This window comes from Mus musculus, chromosome 1 (genome assembly GCF_000001635.26).
Source record: "Mus musculus strain C57BL/6J chromosome 1, GRCm38.p6 C57BL/6J".
Lineage (NCBI taxonomy): Eukaryota > Metazoa > Chordata > Mammalia > Rodentia > Muridae > Mus > Mus musculus.
This window is the reverse complement of record NC_000067.6, coordinates 177,356,345-177,377,513: the sequence shown is the minus strand read 5'-3', so window position 1 is coordinate 177,377,513 and position 21,169 is coordinate 177,356,345. Positions and strand designations below refer to the sequence as shown.

Below are 21,169 nucleotides of genomic sequence, written 5' to 3'. Positions count from 1 at the left end.
CAAAATTGAAAAATCAAGATTTATGAAATAATCCCTAGGACAATTAAGACAAGGTCCTCTACTATCTCTAGTCTGAGAAAAAAAAATATCATTTCACCTTCCTCCAAGTTTTATGAGGCCAATGCTCATCACAGGAACTTCCCTGTGATTATTTCTTCCTAGAAATAATGACCTCTCCAAACTTCCAGAATGAAATCATTTCTTCCTAATACTTCCTGGAAGAGTGGACTTTAAGTAAAAGCTTAAAAACCACAGTTGCATCGCCATGTTTGTATCTTCTGCAATTATAACAGAGTGACTTTTAATTCAAGAAGCACAGCAGCTTACGTTTTAGGAACAGATTAGCCTCGTCGGCCAATAACAAAGGTTGCTACACCAGCCTTTGTCCAGAGGCTTTTCCCTCAGAGTACGCTGATCTTGTCTGTGCCACCGGAAGTCAGAGATATTTTGGGAGGTCACTCTTCATCATCTTTTGCAGACATCAAGAGAACCAAAAGGAGAGAAAGAGCTCAGCTATCTGAGGAAAGCATTTGGTGGGGACCTCTGAGGAACTGTGTAGAGAAGTCAGGCTCCTGGAAGACTTCTGGGGTTTTGACAGATGAGCAATTTCATTTCATTCTTCAGTGGTGAAGGGTCACAGCCAAGGCCAATCTAAAGACTTTGGAACAAAATGCACAGGAGTAATGCATTTTGCAGTCCCGAGCCTCTGTTCACTCCCTAAAAAGACACCTTAATCGGCTGTTTATCTGTCGATGCCTCAGTTTCAGGAAGTGTTTCTTCCTGTCAGTGTCCACCTTCCAGTGTTATGGCAATTACACTCGAATCATGCACACTCGTGACTTTTTGTGGGAGGGCTTGGAGTTTTAATATTATCTTTTAAGTGTTTAAATGTATCAACATGTGGTTATATATAGTAATGGGTTTTGTGACATTTCCGTACCTGTATATAAAGAATTCTGACGCCTCCATCACCCTCCTTTATCCCCTCCCATCCAACTAACTTGGTTCCTCCTCTCAACTAATCTTCTACTTTCGTGTCTTCGTGTGTGTGTGTGTGTGTGTGTGTGTGTGTGTGTGTGTGTGCACCTGTGTGTGTGTGTTGTTAATGAATTATTTTAATCAGTTGTCTTAGTTAGGGTTACTTTTGCTGTGATGAAGCACCATGACCAAACAAACTTAGGGAGGAAAGAGTTTATTTAGCTTATGTTTCCACATCACAGTTCATCCTGAAAGTTTGTCAGGCACTCAAGCAGGGCAGGAACCTGGAGGCAGGAGCTGATACAGAGGCCATGGAGGAGTGCTTCTTACTGTCTTGCTCCCCGTGGCTTCCACAGCCTGCTTTCTTGTAGAGTCTGGAACCACCAGCCCATAAGTAGTCACACCCATGATAAACTGAGCCCTCCCCATCAATCACTAATTAAGAAAATGCCCCACAGCCTTGCTAACGCTACAACTTTACAGTGACATTTTCCCAATTGAGGCTCATCTTCTCTGATGACTCTAGCTTGTGTCAAGTTGATATAAAACTAAACCAGAATATTAGCATTACCTATAGGAGCATGGAAAGTTTACCAGAAAATGCCTCTCCCTCTCCAAGTAACCGGGGACTGGCTATAGATCATAAGAGGGAAGCAGATTCAGTCTGGCGTGGGACTTGCACAGATGATTGCAGCTGCCAAGAGTTCAAGAGTACAATGGCAATGTCTTGCCCAGGAGACAGCACTCCACAACAATGCACCCTATCCTGGCTCCTCCATTCTCCCTGACCCTCTTCTATGATGCTCCCTATGCCACAGGGGGTAATGCCGATGTTTTATTTAGGGCCAAGTATGAAGTTATTCACAGTTGACCAGCTATGAACCTCCGTGGTAACTACCAGCCACTACAGAGAGGCCTTTCTGACAAAAGCTGACACCATTATTTATGAGGATAAACGAGCATACTTACAAGGCAATTCAACAGCCACGTCTCATCCATTTAGCCTAACAGCAAGAGCAGCCTGCCCACTTGGGTCACCGACCTTCCCAGCCACAAGTTTTTGACCAGGTTTATAGTACCACACATGAATATCCTCCTATGGAGAGAACCTGACATCCAATCAGAAGGTGGTTACCTCATCACAGTCATAACACTAGAGCACTGTGGGCACATTGTGCCTGGCAGGTCAGTAGTGTAGCACCCAGGGTCCACAATTGAGTAAGATTGTTGATGACAATTTCCCCCACGCGATCTGCACGGGGCCTTCTGGCACTGGGAAATCTAGTCAGCAGGGAGGAAGCTTCCAGATGAATTCCATCTTCATTTCCCTATGCTCTGCAACCAAGGCATGTGCTCTCTTCAGCAGTAGGGTCTTACCATCGAGTTTGGGTTGGCAATCAATGGCAGGAGAGATAGCTTGAACTGTTTTAGCAGCCAACAACTCATAAGGAGGCAGCCCCTCTCTGGCATTGGGACTTCCCTCTAATAACCATATGGTTTCTGGGAGCAGCTTTAGCCAACCATACAGGGTACCTCTGATTCAACTCTCTCCTACTTTTTAAGCTTCTTTATATGTTTATGTGAACATATTCTCTCTCATATGCCTGTCCTCTTTTCTCTCCCTTCCTTTGCCCATATGAGTCTCCTTTGTCTCCTTAAACAGTTGTACTTGTATTTTCAGGCCAAGTATAAACACACACACACATTCGTATGTACTGAAGGATATATGTTTTCATGTATCAATATAAAAGATGAGAAACTGCAAATGAGAGAAACATTATAGTATTTGCCTTTTTTGTGATTGGTTTAGTTTCTCTTCAGTCATATCCATTTTTTTCCTGCAAATTATATGACTTTCTTCTTTGTGGCTTAAAAGCTTCATTATCTATCTACCTATCTATCTACCTATCTACCTATCTACCTATCTACCTATCTACCTATCTATCTATCTATCTATCTATCTATCTATCTATCTATCTATCTATCGCTATCTCTATATCTGGATAGATAGTACATATTCCTTATCCTCCTTAGATGGACATTTATAATGATTCCATAATTTAGCTATTATGAGAAGTCTTGAGGGGAAAAAAACCTGATGTGTAAGTATCTCTGTGACACACTGATTTAGAGTCTTTTAGAATAGTCTTAAAAATAAGTGTACCATGCTTGTGACTCCTCTGAGCCGAGTCACGTGGGGAGCGGCACAGTTCATGATCTTCCAGCCAGCACATGTTGACACTTTTGCTGTCCTGTGCTGATCTTACTCTCTTCCTTCCTAGCTACCTCCTTCTGAGAGCTGAGCACAATATTCCAGGGGTGATCTTGCCAAATGCGTTAAATTCCCCCATGCCTCCCTCATGGTGTGATGCTTCTGCACATACAGTCCTAAATCACATTAGCTTCTACAGCATATTGCAAACACGTCTAATGTGTTGTCTTCCACCCCATCAGTCTCTCTGTCTCCTGCACCATTCTGTCTGTGCTTACATCTGCAGGCCCTCTCCCCCCACAGCACTGGAGCTAACCTGCCTGGTTCCCTTCTCACTTCATTTGATCCTCCGGTATCTTTAACCTCAGAAATCCCACACCGTACTCTGAATTGTGAGTTTGCAATTCTTTCTGATTTAATTTCATCTGCAAATCTAATTAACACGCTATTTACTACATCCTCTCTCCCTCCCACTCCCTGCCCCGCCCAGGTTACAAGCAGAAATGCTCAGAAAGACAAAACAAAACAATAAAACAAACAAACAAAAAACACAACAACTAGCATTAACAGGGATTCCCGGAGGCCTCCCCAGTGCCTTGCCTCCTGGGATAGCCTGAGAAAATGCAATTAACTTTCCCCAGCTCAGGGGAGGGTGGTTTCAGCCACTTTTCACCATGTTGATGGGCAGCTGTGTCTCTACCCCTAATCAGCCAATTTGGAGATAGAACAATTACAAAAGACGGCAATTATTGAATGCAGTCTGTCATGGCAAAGATGGGGGCCGAGAAGGGAAAGAGGGAAGAAGAAACGGCCTGAATTCCAGTCAGATGATAAAAAGATCTCAGCTCTCTTAAGGGAGTGTACTCTTTCACAGGGGCACACTAAAAAGACTGTCAGAGAGGGGTGGTAATGTAGCCTGGTTTTCCAGCCCCTCCCCCAGACTACTCCTAATCACAGGCCAATAGTTGCTCTCCCCACGGTGTTTTGTTTTGATTAAAGACTCCTCTCAGAGTTTGTTTTTGTTCTATTTTTAATCACACTCTTGTATTTAAACAATTGCTTGAAAGGCATTTCCTTTGATCTCCTTCTGATTTTTTGTTGCTGTTGCCCAAATTTAACTATCTCTCACTTTGTTTTGTTTTTCTTTTTGTTTTTGTTTTTAAGTACTCAAAACAAGTGGGAAGATCTTTTTGATAGTAATCTCAAGCCATAGAACTCTGAGGAGGAAGATGTCTGCTCCCTTCCCTCCGCAGCCACGGTGACTTCAAGTTCTTCCTCTGAAATTCACCTAAGCAGTTGTCTCAAAACACCATGTTCTTTCTCTGTATCTAATATGGAAGTCTGGCAAATGAAAAGACACCCTTTCCCAAGTTCAATAAGCGTAGATGGCTGTGGTTAGGTTAAGAAAACATCACACACACACAAAAGTGTATCTCTATTACAGCCATTTAAATATATATAATTGGAGTGATTTCTAAGTGCCTTTTTTTAAATACAGGAGCAAGAGAGAGAACAAGGCAATAGAATAACTCATGTTAAACCTTGTGGAGCTTAGCCAAAAAAAAAAAAAAAAAAAAAAAAAATCCTTCCCAGCATAGACTGTCAGAACATCATGAAGGAGAAATGCACAGACGGAGGCCAGGAGAAGCCTTTTCATATTTTAGAGGAGAGATTCACATTAGAGGATCTTATGAACGTTTTACAAAAGCCTTTGCCTCTCTCCAACTTTTTTTCTGTTCTCGGTAGGAAGGGGGGAAAAAATCCACATAAAGTTCCGGTGAGTGAGGGAAAGGGAAAAGAAAAAAGGTGTGGTTAGAGATGCCCAAGGGAGGTAAGAATTACTGAAGTCAACTGCGTGTGTCCTCCATCAAGTAAACTGAAAATAGATCACGGGAAGCTTCTAACACAGAGACTTCCTGCAAGCCTGAAGCGGGTGGAATAGGCTCCGATAGGAGCTCCCACTGTGCTTGTATAGATTGAGCCTCAGAGTGTCCGTAGGTGAAAGCAAGGTTTAACAAGCTGCCTGAAACCCAAATGGGGTTGAGCGCAGGGCTCTCAGTCCCTTGGTCATGTGACCGCGTGCAGGTTATCAGATCCTCGACTAGATCAACTTTCTCCTTTGAGATGTGCCTCCTTCAATCAGGTTGTAGTGGTGATCTAATGGCATGATGGGAACAAAACCTCACAGTTCATATAGACATCAGATACCTCATACTTAAGGTTTCACCAAGCCTTAGATGTTTTATCGTCGTTGAAGGCAGATAGAATTACTATCAAACATCACTGAAAAAAAAATTCAATTTTGTATTCATTAATCATCACCCAGTGATATTAATGCTTTGATTTCCAAACAAATTTGATGGGTTAAGTGTGTAACTCGAGAGTAGAGTATGTGCTTGCATTTTTGAGGACCGAGGGTTAATCTTCAACACCAAAACCATCATCATCATAATAAGCTTAAAAATTAAAATTACTAGTAAGATACTCAATTGCATATACTTTTTAAATTTATCCAGCAGTAATCTAGTTCAAACAATCAAATTTACTAGGTATTTTCCCATAAGATTTCAATCTTGAAATTGAAATTTATACTTTGGAAGTATTCTGCCATTTAAATTCTTAACATTTTGCTTTATTTTCCATTTATTTATCAGTGATGAGAAGTAAAATATCAAACAATTTATTACCTGAAATACTGAAATACAATCAACATTTAATAATCAATGATGAGTTACTAAGTAGTAAGTAACACTGTGGAAGGTTACTTCAGTTCATGAGGGCAGAAGGCTTTATCAGACAACAATATCAACTATTTGGGAAGAGGCTACAAGTCAACTTACTTTGTTTGCAATAATATAGCTGAGATTAACCAGACTACAGATATTCAACGTGAACCTTGAAATTGCTACGTGATTCTTCCGTGACCTCATTGGTCAATTTGCAAATAGCCTGAGCATTTGAACATGAAAAACATGCTAGTTTTTATATTTAGCCTCCAGTGATACACATAAATGACAAATCCACATACACAACATGCTACGGGAAAAAAAAACCCTCTGTGTGTGTGTGTGTGTGTGTGTGTGTGTGTGTGTGTGTGTGTAAAGTTGACACTGTCCTGTCTTAGTCAGGGTTTCTATTCCTGCACAAACATTATGACGAAGAAGCAAGTTGGGGAAGAAAGGGTTTATTCAGCTTACATTTCCACATTGCTGTTCATCACTGAAAGAAGTCAGGACTGGAACTCAAGCAGGTCAGGAAGCAAGAGCTGATGCAAGGCCATGGAGGCATATTTGTTACTGGCTTGCTTCTCCTGGCTTGCTCATCCTGCTCTATTATAGAACCCAAGGCTATCAGCCCAGAGATGGTACCACCCACAAGGGGCCTTTCCCCCTTGATCACTAATTGAGGAAATGCCTTACAGTTGGATCTCATGGAGGCATTTCCTCAACTGAAGCTCCTTTCTTTGTGATAACTCCAGCTGTGTCAAGTTGACACAAAACTAGCCAGTACACTGTCTCTTGGTGGTAACACATCAAATACTTTTCTTGTTGCTAAGACAAACAACCACAGAAACATCAGGGAAGAAGGACTGATTTATTTACTTCGGTTTATGGTTTAAGAAGGGGAGCAGGTCACTGTGGTAGGGAAGGTGGGGGAGCTGGCCGGAATTTAAGCTGGGGCATGTGTGTCATACTGTACCTACAGTCAGAAAGCAGGGGAGATGAACGCTCAGCTGACTCCCACCACTCCCACATTCAGGGTGGCTCTTCTTGTCTCAGTTAAACCTCCCTGGAAACTTTCCCAAGGAAACATCCAGAGGTGTGTCTCCTAGACGACTTCAGATCCAGTGACATTGACAACGAAGAAGAACCAGCCGGCAGCTGCTAGGAAGGTGAATATCAAAGAATTATTTGTTTACAACTAAAGGGCTCCGTGGTGGTTATACGAAGATACTGAGACAGAATTAGCGTGTGTGGAAAGAAGCTGAATGATCAAGACTCCGTGCCATCTGGACTCCCCGAGGAATCTTAACATCAGGGAAAGTGGGAGAATCAGGTAGTCTGCTCCTCGCACAGGGATGCTCTAAGAGACAGATACCCAGCACAAACTATGAGGTGTTCTGGTCTAAAAATCAGCCCTGCACCTAGTTGGCCTCAAGATCTAAACATCAGTTTGCAGGAAGTACCTGCAGAAATGTCATTACAAAAAACATGTGGGATGGGGGAGCAGGCTGTAATAGTTACTTTTCTCATGGTCCAGACAAAAGCTACTTAAGGGAAGAAGGACTTGTTTTGGCTCAAGGTTTGTGGGCATACAATCCACCATGTTGGAGAAACCTTGGCAAAGAGAATACGTAACTGGACTCTAAAATATCAGAAGACCAGGAGAAGAGAGAGCTCAAAACGGGCTATAAATCATAAGCTCCCCTCCATGACTGTGTATCTGTCAGTTGTACCCTGTGTTCAAAAGCGTCTACTACATACCAGCCCGTTACCAGCTGGAAACTGCTCAAACACAGGAGCTCTTGGGGGAGGGTCGGGGGGTTGTCGGGGGGGGGGGGGAGGAGGAAGTTGCAGGGGCCAGAATTTCATATTCAAAGCAACAGACAGTCTTAAAAGCCTAGGCACAAAGACCTGGTACATCCAAGGAATCCATGAATCGAAACAAAACAAACAACAAAAAAAGAAACAAACACTTTGATCTATGGTACATACATAGAGGAGAAAGAGAACTGAGTACCAGAAGTTGTCCTGTGACCTCAGTGGTATGTGTACATAAATACATATACCGCCCCCCCCCCAGGAATGAAGTTATTTCATTAACAGGAAAATGAATACAACTAGAAATAATCATATTAAGTGAATTAAGCGCAGTTCACTGAGGCGAATATCACAGGGCATGCACACCCACACACACTCTAAATAAATACATGAATGAATAAATCAAATAAATAAATACTTTTTTAAAATTTAAATATAAAAGAAACAAACACAAGAAACAGTAAACCTTGGTGGGTCCTGATGGAAACAGCCAGCCACACTAACACACCTTTGAGATAAGCAGGGGCCTAACTCTCAAGGTGGGTCAGAAATCAGATGGTGCTGAAACAAAACAGAACACTGTCTTGTCATCACTTGATTGTTAGGATTTTTAAAAGCTGCCTCTGCTCAGTAACTATGAAGACGATAGAATTTCAGAGTGAAATGACATTTGGAGTTTGGTTTAAAATACTCCAGGGAAGGGGGGGAGGGGAAGGGGGGGCAGGATGAGAAATGAAACAAAGTTACAAAATGTTACATGTTGACCCAGGTGACACTTATGGGATCCATCAATCACTGTCTACTTCTTTTGTGTGTTTAATTTTTTTCACACTGAAACTTTAAAAAAAAAAATGTTTTATGTATGTGAGTACACTGTCACTCTCTCCAGACACACCAGAAGAGGGCACTGGATCCCATTACAGATGCTTATGAGCTGCCATGTGGTTGCTGGGCATTGAACTCAGAACCTCTGAAAGAATAGTCAGTGCTTTTAACCACTGAGCCATCACTCCACCTCCTGAAATGTTTTTAAAAGAGTCTATGTGTTACACTTTATTTAATCTGTTCACATCACCCCCCAAGATACTTATGCCATAGTTTTGGAGAATAGTGGTCCGTTAAACCACTATTACTAAGGTCAATCTAAGCTGGACAGAAAAAATAGCCCAACCTCAATTCTGAACTATTCTGGTGTGCAGTAAAGGATAAATAAGATGTTGTGGTTTGAATAAGAATGGCCTCCACAGGCCTGTAGATTCAGAGGCTTGGTCACCAGGCTGTTGCACTATTAGGAGGTGTGGCCTTGTTGGAGGAAGTGTCACTGAGGATTGTCTTTGGGGTTTCAAATGCTCAATCTGGGCCCAGTGGTTTTCTCTCTTCCGGATGCCTGCACATCTGGATGGAGAAATCGGTTACCTCTCCAGCACTATGTCTGCCTGCCTGCTGCCATGCTGCCCGCCATGACGATAAAGGAATAGACCTCTGAATGTAAGCAAGTTCTTTTATAAGAATTCCTGTGGTCGTGGTGTCTCTTCACAGCCATAGAACAGCGACTAAGACAAGACCACAAGAGCTCATCTCCTGCTCTCTGAGCTTAAGGAAGGTGACACCTCTGCAGAGCCTGGTGATATCAGTGTCAGTGGCCATACCCCAAGTGATGACATGTTTGCCCAATTTAAAGATGTGGTGAGTGTACAGGAAAGGAGAAAGTGCAGTTACCAAGATAGTGGTGCAGTCTCTTCTTCCTCTTTTCCTATCAGTAGAAGGCTCAGCCTTGCTCCCGAATAGCTATAACCACAGCTCGGAATCCCAGACTCTGGGGTGCCCTGCAAAGGAGAAGCCATCAGATTAGAGTAACATGATACATACCCGCTGTATCTAACCCACCTAGAGCTGCACCTGGTGGTGCACACCTGTAATCCCAGCACTTGGGAGATAGAGGCAGGAGGACCAGGAGTTCAATGTCATCCTCAGCTAAATAGTGAGTCCCAAGGCCAGCCTGGAGTACATGAGACCCTATCTCAACAACAACAACAATAACAACATCTCACTTAAGTTTTACTTGTTATTCCTTCCCTGCTTCCAACGAGAGCAAGACGCTTTATAGCTCTGCTCTGTCATTGTATCTGTGTGTACGTAGTGCTCGGAAGTGAATCCTGGGTTGCAAGTGTTCTAGGCAAGATTCCTTCCACTGAGTGACAATCCAACCCCAATCTGTGCATCTTTGTCAACATGCAGCCTTCCATGGTAGATGAAGGGAGGGAAAATATCACTTTCTTGGGAAAGACCTCCACTCTATGCATGAGTTCTTCACTCAGGAGAGCTGGGGCTGGCCGGGGTTTAGGGTTTGTGAGTGATATACTTGGAGAACACAGGGAAGATAGAAGAGGATGTCTGGGTATAAATGTGCCTTAAGTTTTAAGCATAATTTATGTACAGTTTCACTAGGGTCTTTGTTTTCCTGTGCTAACGATTTATTTTAGGTGGCTATGCCATCTTAATTTTATTCACTAGCTCCCCAATACAACAGATTTCTTTTCATACCCGGGAAAACATGTATCTCAAGTTATCATGTGCAGAGGACTAGAGCTGCTGTACATAAAAGGACCCCTACTCACACCTCACCCTGCAAATCCAAGCACACACAGCTCCCCAAACCCTCTAGGGAGGGCAGAGAGGCATAACACAGAGCGACTGTTTGAAGGGTGGAACAAAAGAACATCCCCATGTCTTGGAGCAGACAGAAGGAAAAGGACATTTACATAAGATGAGACGCCAATAAATAGGAAAGTTCAATGTGCTTACAAATAGACAGCGGCGGGGACAGTGACAGAGGAATGAAATCTCTGCAGCAGATTGCATCTTTCATGTTTCATTTGCCTTTAATTCCTAAAGAAGGCAGAGGTTCAAAGGAATGGCTTACCCCCAGCCTCCTCCTCCTGAAAAAAACTTCTGCCCACCCCTCAAATGCCAACGCCCAGAGACACCCCTGTTGGTTGCACTTGAACAGATCATTTTTCATAGGATACTTATTGATTAGAAGCGATGATCATCTGAGTCCCAGCCACAAAGTAGTGTTTCAATCAAGCGAAGATGGACACTTCCAGCCTGTTCCTGTGCGCTGACCCATCTGTCACCATCTCCGTGCCCAGAGGGAACAGCAAGCCCTCTTGCCTTCTCTCCCATCTCTTCACGGCTCTTTGTCATACGCAAAAATATACAGGCAACACATGGATGTATTTTATCTGTTCTAAGCAGAAACTTTTTTTTTTGTTAGCTCAATCAAAAGATGTTTTATAAAATGGGTAGAAATAAATCTCTGAGAAGCAAAGAACAGTTTCACTGGTTCAACAAGAGGTTAGAACAAAGTAGGAATAATAATGGGGAAATTGAAATCAGACATGTTTAAATGGCTTTAGACCATGTTTTTTACTTATATGTAACACTATGCAGAGACATCTGGAAACCAAGACCACATGTTTTTGGTGGCCATGAACTTGACATTCTGTGAGAGACAATTTATCCTTATTGGAAGTGCTGTCTTTCCTAAAATGTCTCAAAATTGTTATTTTGCAGTAGTGATGGACAGAAACTGATTTTTGGTTCAGGGTAAACTGGAAGATGTAAAAAAACTCAGAGCTCAGGGCTTACCCGGGGATATAGAGGTGGTGATGTCAGCCAGTGTCCCCATCTGTGCTTGCCCTTCAGGGGATGAACAGAGCTAAGTGTGAGATGTAACGATTCTTATGATAAAGTCAGAGGCCTTAAGCAAGACTGCAAGCTGGTCTGCCTTGTTCTCTTCTAACAGAATGCTAGTCATTCCTGAGCCTGGTTATTGCTTTTTAAAAATTCTGAATATTGATATTTACTTAAACTATAGGTTCATTTATCCAACAAGAATTCAAGGTGCACCTACTATATTCAAGAAATCGTTATTTAAAATTTAAAACCCAGTATCTACTCCCTTATTACGTCTTTATTATTTACAATTAGGCAATTTTTTTTAAAGCTTTCCTATGAGGGGAACAGATTTGGGTTATAATAAAAAGGACTTGAGGTAAAACATGGATCCTGAGATGGCTCAGCAGGTAAAGACACTCGATGCCAAGCCTGACAACCTGAATTTGATCCTTAGGATCCACACAGTAGAAGGAGAGAAACAACTTTGAAAGGTTGTCCTTTGACCTCTACAAAACTCTATGGCACACACACACACACACAAAGAGAGAGAGAGAGACAGACAGACAGACACACACACATACATATACGCACACACACATGTATGCACACACAGACACACATACATGCATGCACGGAGAGAGAGAGAGAGAGAGAGAGAGAGAGAGAGAGAGAGAGAGGAAGAGAGAGAAAGAGAGACAGACATGCATGCACACATGTACACACAGACATACATACATGCATACATACATACACACAAACACACATACATACATACATGAGCGCGCGCACACACACAGTAGCTACTAATAAGCTGCTTTGTTCTTTCAACTTTTCGTCTGATACAAAGTATCATTCCCCAAAAGATTATGCTATATTGTATTCTTAATTCAAGCCCCAAATTATAGCATTTTAAAATAAAATCAGAGCCAAGTCCCACTGGTATTTGAGACTGTCAAATCATCCTTTCTCCATATTTTCTATTCCAGTGTGGGTTTTTTTTTCTTCTTTTTCCAACCTGTTCTGTAGACAGGTTTCCAATTTTCATACCCCATCTTCAAGTGTGATTCTACAGGAAATTGCATACAAATGGGAAATACTCATTCTGCTCCAGAAACAAATAACCCTCTAATTTGATAACAAATACATTTCACTTAAATGCAAAGCTCACTTTCACTTCCAAAAATCTGACCTTTATTTCCCACAAAACTCCTATGAAGAAATTCCATTCATGAATTTCATCAGTACCAGAACACACACACACACACGCAAAAATCTAATTGCCTCTTCTATGAAATCTGTATTTATCAATTATGGCTTTCTCGGGGAAATTCTAATTTGCAGAAACGGTCTGCATTCCAAGCTCCGACAGTTGGAGGTGGACGTCCTTAAGGATGGAGGGGGGAAAAGTTCTTTTTTAAATGGCACATTTACTAATTATAAAATGCTCTTATCTCGCCGCAGCCCCAGCCAACACGAACATGTGCCTTGCACTCAGAAATCCCAGGATTGTCACAACTTGTGCCAGCTGTTGAGGTTATGACACCTGTGCCAGCATCGCCAGCTCTGCCCACTGTCATCTGTTCCAACTGTTCCATCTGCACTGTTTGTACCAATTCTCCCATTTCTGCATCTGTACCTTCTGCAGAACCGTTTCCAACAATGCCAGCTGTGTCATTGGTGCCAAATATGCCAGATGTTCTATTTGTCCACCCTGGGCCAAATCAATGCAGTTTTGTGCTCATTAGTTAGAGCTGGTAGATTCTATTTTACAATTTTTTGAGACGTATTTAGATTGAATCCAGGCAAATATCCCCCTTATGGTGATAGCACATCTCTCTGTCCATCTTTTTTGCAACCCCAACTTTAATATTTGACAACATGAACTTGGTCAGTGTTACCTGGATCATAGTAAAACAGCTCACCAGAACTGGCTCAGTATTAATTGTGGTAGAGGATCTCCTACAATGTAAAAATTATACACCGACAAACGCCGTGGAACGCAGCATCAGATTTCCAAAGTAATTAAAAGAGAATAAACTTTGTTCTGATAAACAAATTGAGTATGCTCAGAAATCAATATGGTGAGCCGATTAGAGTAATCTGCCACATAATGTCCTATTAGGCTGCCTGTTTATTGGTCTTTTAATGGACAGAGTTTCACATGCAAATTAGTGGATATGTTCTATCTCCCATCCTTCCTGCTTCTGAGTTCTGCTCGGGAGAGTATTAGCCAAGCATGTGCCTGGATGGCAGAGTGAGACCCACCACCCTTGTTACCTCCCAGTCAAACGAAGCAAACTCAGGGGCTAGTCCTCCGGCTAGAATCTAGTTTTTCTACTCTCCCAAATGTCATTTCCACTGGTGCCAACACAAGCCACTCTTATTCATATGCTCTTCCAGCTTTAAAATTGGAAGGAAAAAAAAAGTATTTTCATGCCCACAATCTCAGTGCTCCACATTGCTACAAACCAAACCCTATTTTTTTTTCATTTTTCTCATTTAGGAAGTTTCTATTAAGAAGCCCTGATGCTTAATCTAATGGATCCCGCCCCCCCCCCAATTCTTTCTTCTCTCATCATTCTTGGGAGGAGAGGACAAGCTTGTTGACATTTGAAGACAGATGGCCTACCAGGCATATAGGAAGGAATGTCCAAGAACCATGAAACCACCTCTAATTTGCTGACCCTGGATTATCTAACTTCAGCCTTCAGATAAAGTAAATTGCACCCATTAGCATCAAACTGTTAGTTATGAAATCCTTGACCTCTAGGTAGAGTGTCAGCTCACAATGAGAATCCCAGACCCGTGACCCATCTATGTATGTGATGCCGGACACTCAGAGATTTCAAGAGATTTATTGGGTTTTCAGATGCCATACAGGAAACACTAAGCTCTGAAGTGCATCCATTGCTGATAATCTCACGTAGATGTGATGGTGAATTTCTAGTTATACTTTCCCAGACTGGGGCCTGTACACTGAGGTCCTAAGACCACGGGGCAATGGTCCCTATTATATCACTAGCTGGGGACACTCCCTCCATTCAACATACTCTTCCTTTATAAGGCCTGTGGCTATTTCTCACTGTGGTCTTCCATTTCTTGCACCTGAGTTTGACCTGTTTCTGACTCCTTCCCTCAGAACCTTCCCCTTTATGAACATGGAGAGGACCCTGGACCAACACCAATTTGTTAAAAATGGTAACTTCTTAACAACATATGCCCAGCTCTGAGCTAGAGGGATCCATTCTTGAGTCTGCTGACCCTACTTCTAGAAATGTCATCAACTTCTTAATTCCAATTTTCTGTGTTGTGAGATGCCAGGAAGGAACATCTTAATTAGGATTAAAATAGTCTTCTGACTCGTCGGGGAGTGCACCCTGTACCTTCTTAGAACATTTTAATTAATACAACTTCTGCTCCCTGCTGACAAAGATGTTTCCGATGGTGTTTTGGCCCAACATATTTACCGCCTTCACTGATGTGAGTCACTTGAATACTCGGAGGAGTCCACACACTTCACGGCCTCATGTAAAATAAGTGGAGTGTTAGAACTGTCAGGTGGGCATACACAGCTGAGAATACTTCCAAACATCTCTCTGACCTGTTGGACACAGTTTCTTCATGCAAACACCCTGTGACTCCCGCCCCAAGGATTTGCATATGCCGAATAGAAAACCACACAATTCAAGGTTCTGATGGTGTACTGGCTGGTTTTGCGCGTCAGCTTGACACAAACTGGAGTTATCACAGAAATAGAAGCCTCTCTTGAGGAAATGAGTCCATGAGATCCAGCTGTAAGGCATTTTCTCAATTAGTGATCAAGGGTGGGAGGGCCCATTGTGGGTGGTGCCAACCCTGGGCTGGTAGTCCTGGGTTCTATAAGAAAGCAAGCTGAGCAAGCCAGTATGTAACATCCCTCCATGGCCTCTGTATCAGCTCCTGCTTTCTGACCTGCTTGAGTTCCAGTTCTGACTTCCTTTGGTGATGAACAGCAATGTGGATGTGTAAGCTGAATAAATCCTTTTCCTCCCTAATTTGCTTCTTGGTCATGATGTTTTGTGCAGGAATACAAACCCTGACAAAGACAGACTGAACCTCTGAATCTGTAAGCCAACTCCAATTAAATGTTGTCCTTTCTAAGATTTGCCTTGGTTATGGTGTTTACAGCAGTAAAACCCTAACTGAGACAGATGGCAAAGACCTGGGTACTTTAGAAATCTGTTATTTTTACATCCAGCATCTACTTTGGGTGGCTGCTTTTCTGGAATTAGTAAGTCATCATAGAGGAGAAGACTGCCCATTCTTCCCTAGCTGTAGTGTCCCGAGTTTGGAGTCAATAGAGATCTCCTAAGTTTCTTGAGTATTTGTTTCCTACTGTTCCAATCTCAAGGTCCATACTTTCAAATCTGGAGGTAGAGTGAAACTCTGTTTTTTGTCCTTCACTACTGGGTGCCTTGGTTTAGCATGCTGTGTTCTTCCATACATTAGAATAAGAGTATTTTTTGTTGTTTTTTGTTTTTGTTTGTTTGTTTGTTTGTTTGTTTGTTTAATCAATAGCCATTATAAGATAGTGGTTCTCAAACTGTAGGTTACAAACCCCACAGGGGTTGCATATCAGATATCCTACACATCAGATATTCATGTCATGATTTCTAACAGCAAAAATGACAGTTATGAAGTAGCAACAAAATCATTTAATGGTTGAGGGAGTCACCACAACGTGAGGAGCTGTATTAAAACATCACAGCACTAGGAAGGCTGAGAAGTATGCCATTAAGGCAGGCAGCATGGAGAAGGGTGGAGAGATATCTCAGTGCTTAAGAATACTGGTTTTTGCCGGGCAGTGGTGGTGCATGCCTTTGATCCCAGCACTTGGGAGGCAGAGGCAGGCAGATTTCTGAGTTCGAGGCCAGCCTTGTCTACAGAGTGAGTTCCAGGACAGCCAGAACTACACAGAGAAACCCAGTCTCAAACAAACAAACAAACAAACAAACAAACAAAAAAGAATACTGGTTCTTGCAGAGGACCTGGGTTTCCCCATACCCACATGGTAACTTGAAATTATCTGTGACTCCGGTTCCTCTTTTGACATCTGAGAGCACCAGGCATTTACGTAGTATGCATACCTACATGCAGGCAAAAACAACCATACACATAAAGACAGAATAAATAAATCTTTAAAACATGATATTGGAAAAGACAGCATGGAAGGAGGCAGTGACTCTCCCTAGGGTGCTACAGCCCTGCCCGGTAGGTAATTTGGTTGCTATTGTTATTGTTTTCATTATTTTCTCATTCATTTCTAACCAGTGGTAGTTTCAGGAAGTACCATGTGTTCAGGCACTAGTGTTCTAAGACTTGTACATGGCCCTTAAGTAACAGGTCTCAATTCTAGGTTGGATTCGTGCAGACAAGCTAGCTACATCTAGAAGAGAAGCCTGCCCAAATCTAGAAGAGGTTGAGGGAGCAGAACCAGAGTTGATAGGAGACAAAAGGAGGGCAAGCTTAGGAAAAACACAAGTCAAACAACAGGTAGCAGGAGGTGTGTTTCTGCCTAAATTAAATAGGAAGTCAGACAACATTAGGGGCTAGTGAGTTGCAAATTTGCTAACCCATCAAGTTGAAGGCAGCCAAGAAGACTCACTAATCTAGAACTGTGAACCCAAAAGAGTAAAGAATATAGCCACATTTGCTCAGTCAGTTAGTAGCAAAACCAACTCTAAAACCAACCTGTCTGCCATTGTGCTGGGTCATTCCTATAACTCCTTTTCTTGGGAGGCTAAGATAAGAAGCTACTGTGAGTTAAACATCTGCTACAGCTTCACACCGAGTTCCATGCTGGCCTGAGAAAGAGTTTGAAACTCTAAAAAATAAATTAATTGATTATAAACAATATCTCTGAGTCAAGTGTTGCGATGCATGACTGTAATCCAATACTTGGGAGCTTGAGGCTGTATTGAGATTCTGTCTCTAGAAGCCAACCAACCAACCAACCAACCAACCAACCCCTCTGATCCTTGGTTTTCTCATCTGTAAAAAGGAGTGGGGGAAGGATGCTTCCACCTATCAGATCAAAAGCTCTCAAAATGGGATCTGACAGACACTAACATCACACTATTGTCATCGTCATTATCATTGTTGTTAGGACTCATTTTTTAAAAAAAGTGATAAGTGTGCATTTGTGTGTGTACTTGTGTGTGTGCACACACGCACCTGAATGAGTCTGAATGTATCTGAGTGTGGATATATGACCCACATGCAGGAACCTTTGGAAGCCAGAGGGAGAATCAAATCCCCTGAAACCTGACTTTCAGGAGGTTGTAAGCTACCATGTGGATACTGGGAACTGAGCCTGAGTCCCCTGCAAAAGCAGTAAGTGATCTTAACCCCTGAACAATCTCTCCAGCCCTGTCATTAGGACTCTTGAGTGAACCATGTGATTTTAACTTTTCTAGGTCATACCAGCTAAATCTCACAAGTTACAGCATCAATTGAAAGTGATGCTCTCTTCCTGAATCCCATTTTTGTATTTTTATTTTGATGATCAGGTTTATGACAAAAGATGTTGGGTGAGCATGGAATCACCCATTGACCCATCAGCTTGCTTTTCTGACCATTAATACTCAGGGCAGATTCAACCTATGTAGGGAATGGATTCCAAAGGATCCAAGTTGATAGATGGGAAACCAAGGCACGATTAATTCAGAACAATATGTGGCACCACGCAGTGCCATTGAGCTTTAGAAAAAGACACATCATCCACCAACAGCAGCCTCACCCGGACTTACGAAGACATTTTCCATAAAATTAATGTCTAATTTAAAGTCTTCAAGTATTGTTTGTGTGTGTGGTGCTGAGAAATAACTGAGAATCTCATATACGATCACAGACATAACACCCAGAGCTCCTCCCACACCCTTCAGGTATCTGTGTTTCCAGGCTGCTCTGATGCACTGTGAAGGTTGAAAATCTACCTTGCTTTTAAAATAGATAAATTTTAATATGATTTATTTATTTATTCATTGTGTGTGTGTGTTCATGAGCACCACCTGCATGCAGGAGCCTAGAAAGAGGGTGTCAGAGTCCTTGGAATTGGAGTTACAGAAGTTGTGAGCCATTATGTGGATGCTGGGAACCAAATAGAGGTTCCCTGCAAGAGCAGTAAGCACGCTTAACCCCCAAATCATCTTCACAAGCCTGAAAAGCAACTTTTCTTTTCTTTCTTTTTTTTAAGGAAGTATTTATTTATTTATGTATGTATTTATTTATTTAGTATATGGGTACTCTGTAGTTATCTCCAGATACACCAGAAGAGGGCATTGGATCTCATTACAGATGGTTGTGAGTCACCATGTGGTTGCTGGGACTTGAACTCAGGACCTCTGGAAGAGCAGTCAGTGCTCTTAACCACTAAACCATCTCTCCAGACCCCTAAAAGCAACTTTTCAAAGGCCATTCCATATGCTTTCTTCTTCACTGCAGCAACCCTCTAGCTGGGGGTGGGCTCAACAGTACCCTAGTTGCACTGTATATCTCCATCACCAAAAGATAAAAAATGGCGGCTTCTAATGTTGAATTTTGAGCTTTAGGTTTAAACAGGAAAGTTTTGTTTGGTTCGTTTGGTTTGCATTTTTTTTCCCCAGAATGTTAAATGCTAAAATGGTTCAGAAGAAACGGAGTTAATTTTTCCTGTCTGGGCTTATGTTTCCAGACCCATTTCTTACCTCAGCTCAATCCTTTCAAGCATTCAAGTCGAACTGAGTCACAAAAGCCAGAGACAGAGTTAGAACATTAGTTTGCTCCATATGCTCCTGTAGGAGTTTGCCTCGCTGTTAACCTCGCTATAACTCCAGATCCATCAGAACACGTGTTAGAAGGAGTGATGACACAGACAGAAGTGTGTGAAGGAGATGGGTCATGGTGCTGGTATTTAGTGTGATCACAAATACACAGTGGTAGCTAAACTCCTCTTAGTATGCTAACTCAGGACCCATAGGGATGAGCAACAAACAAGCAAATGTTTCAAATCATGTTAAAAGCAATACATAGCACTTTTGTTGTCCAGCCTGTGGACCATGGCACATATGCGTGGCCCAGATGGCTCATGAAGGTGGACAAAGCTGTGACCCTTTTATTCTGAGGCAGCCAATACTTCTGGGCTAGTTATATTCAGATACTAGCAACCTCATCCATTGGTCACAAGTATTACTATCTCTGTACACACAAAGAATTGTTAGCTGAAGTTCCTGGAAAAAAATTCACACCTACATTGAATACCTATCTAGTAAGCTGATTAATTGATTAGGACGGTCAATGATTGTGAAGAGGTTGGGATGGTGCAGGACCAGAGCCTGATTCGTTTGGGCTATCTTTAATTCTCAGATGGCCATTTATTAGTTACCTCTGGGTATGATCTAGCATCCTGTGTCTTTTGGGTAAATCCTTTTAGAATGTGCAAACAGATCCTGATTGCCCACTCATCCCAGGGCTAAGAACATCATCCCACAGTACCTGAGGCCTCTAGGTGAGGTCTCCTTGCTTTGCTGTGACCTACCCACCTCACATATTATGACTTTCTCTGTTGTGTTACTGTAAAAACTTCATGAAACTGTCACCACATTTGAACACAGTGTTTGGGGGGTAAATCTGTGTAGCTAGACCTTGGTCACTCATATTTGGCTCCAAAATAAATTATCTATTATTTTCTTTGAGATAAGGTGTATATGTGTGTGTGTGTATGTGAGTGTGTGTGTGTGTCTGTGTTTGTGTGTGTGTCTGTGTTTGTGTGTGTGTGTCTGTTTGTGTGTGTGTCTGTGTGTCTGTGTTTGTGTGTGTGTGTCTGTGTTTGTGTATGTGTGTGTGTGTGTCTGTGTGAGTGTGTGTGTGTCTGTGTGTGTGTGTCTGTGTGTTTGTGTCTGTGTTTGTGTGTGTGCCTGTGTGTGTGTGAGTGTGTGTGTGTGTCTCTCTGTGTGTCTGTGTGTGTGTGTCTGTGTGAGTGTGTGTCTGTGTGTGTGTGTCTGTGTATTTGTGTCTGTGTTTGTGTGTGTGCCTGTGTGTGTGTGTGAGTGTGTGTGTGTGTCTCTCTCTCTCTCTGTGTGTGTGTGTGTGTGTGTGTGTGTGTTTGTTGGCTCAATGCTGAAGAACACTGAACAGCATAAACCAAATACTTAGGATTATCATTCAAGAGATGTCTGAGCCTTTAACGTCTGAGCCTTTAAAGAAAAACAAAACAAAGAAGAATCATGACCTATGCCTAAAAGCTCAGCACTTGAGAGGCTGAGGCAAAAGAAGCACGAGTTCAAGGCCAGCCCCCACTGGATTGTTGAAGACCTCAATGTGGTAATGAAATCTAAATTCTTTTCAGGGACATGTATTCACTTTCTCTCTCCCTCTATCTCTCTCCCCTTCCTTCCCTCCCTTCTGCCCCTTTCAATAACAACTGCTTTGCTTCTGATGTACAGAAAGCATTTTAACAAATAAAAGCTTTAAAGAATCACATTGACCAATATTACAGAAGTATAATCAACAGCATATAACAAAATGACTAATTATCTAAATCATAGTATTCTGGCTAAAACTTCAGGGAAAGGATGGTTTTACATTTTTCAAAGGCCTGCTGGCACCCAGGACCACCCTCGTCTCTATTTTATCTCTTTCAACCTTCAAAGTGTAATGAAGTGTGTGCCTTCTCTCTGGTTGTATCGCCAAGCGGTTGTTCAGAATCTTAGGGTTCCACTCTGAAGGCGGGAGAGAGTCC

At 42.2% G+C, this 21,169-nt stretch overlaps 1 long non-coding RNA gene across 5 annotated transcripts in view; it reads right to left on the bottom strand.

The window, feature by feature from the left end:
* Positions 1–6,765: 6,765 nt before the first annotated feature.
* Gm36904 overlaps positions 6,766–21,169 on the bottom strand; it is a 113,068-nt gene continuing 98,664 nt past the window's right edge. For 4 of the 5 annotated variants that reach the window (XR_001779550.1, XR_865749.1, XR_865751.1 and 1 more), the window contains 2 exons: positions 9,451–9,557; positions 6,766–7,074 (listed from right to left, as the gene is read on the bottom strand). This is a non-coding gene — a long non-coding RNA (predicted gene, 36904). The remainder of the gene's footprint in view (positions 7,075–9,450; positions 9,558–21,169) is intronic. The other variant, XR_865753.1, reaches the window with a different exon arrangement.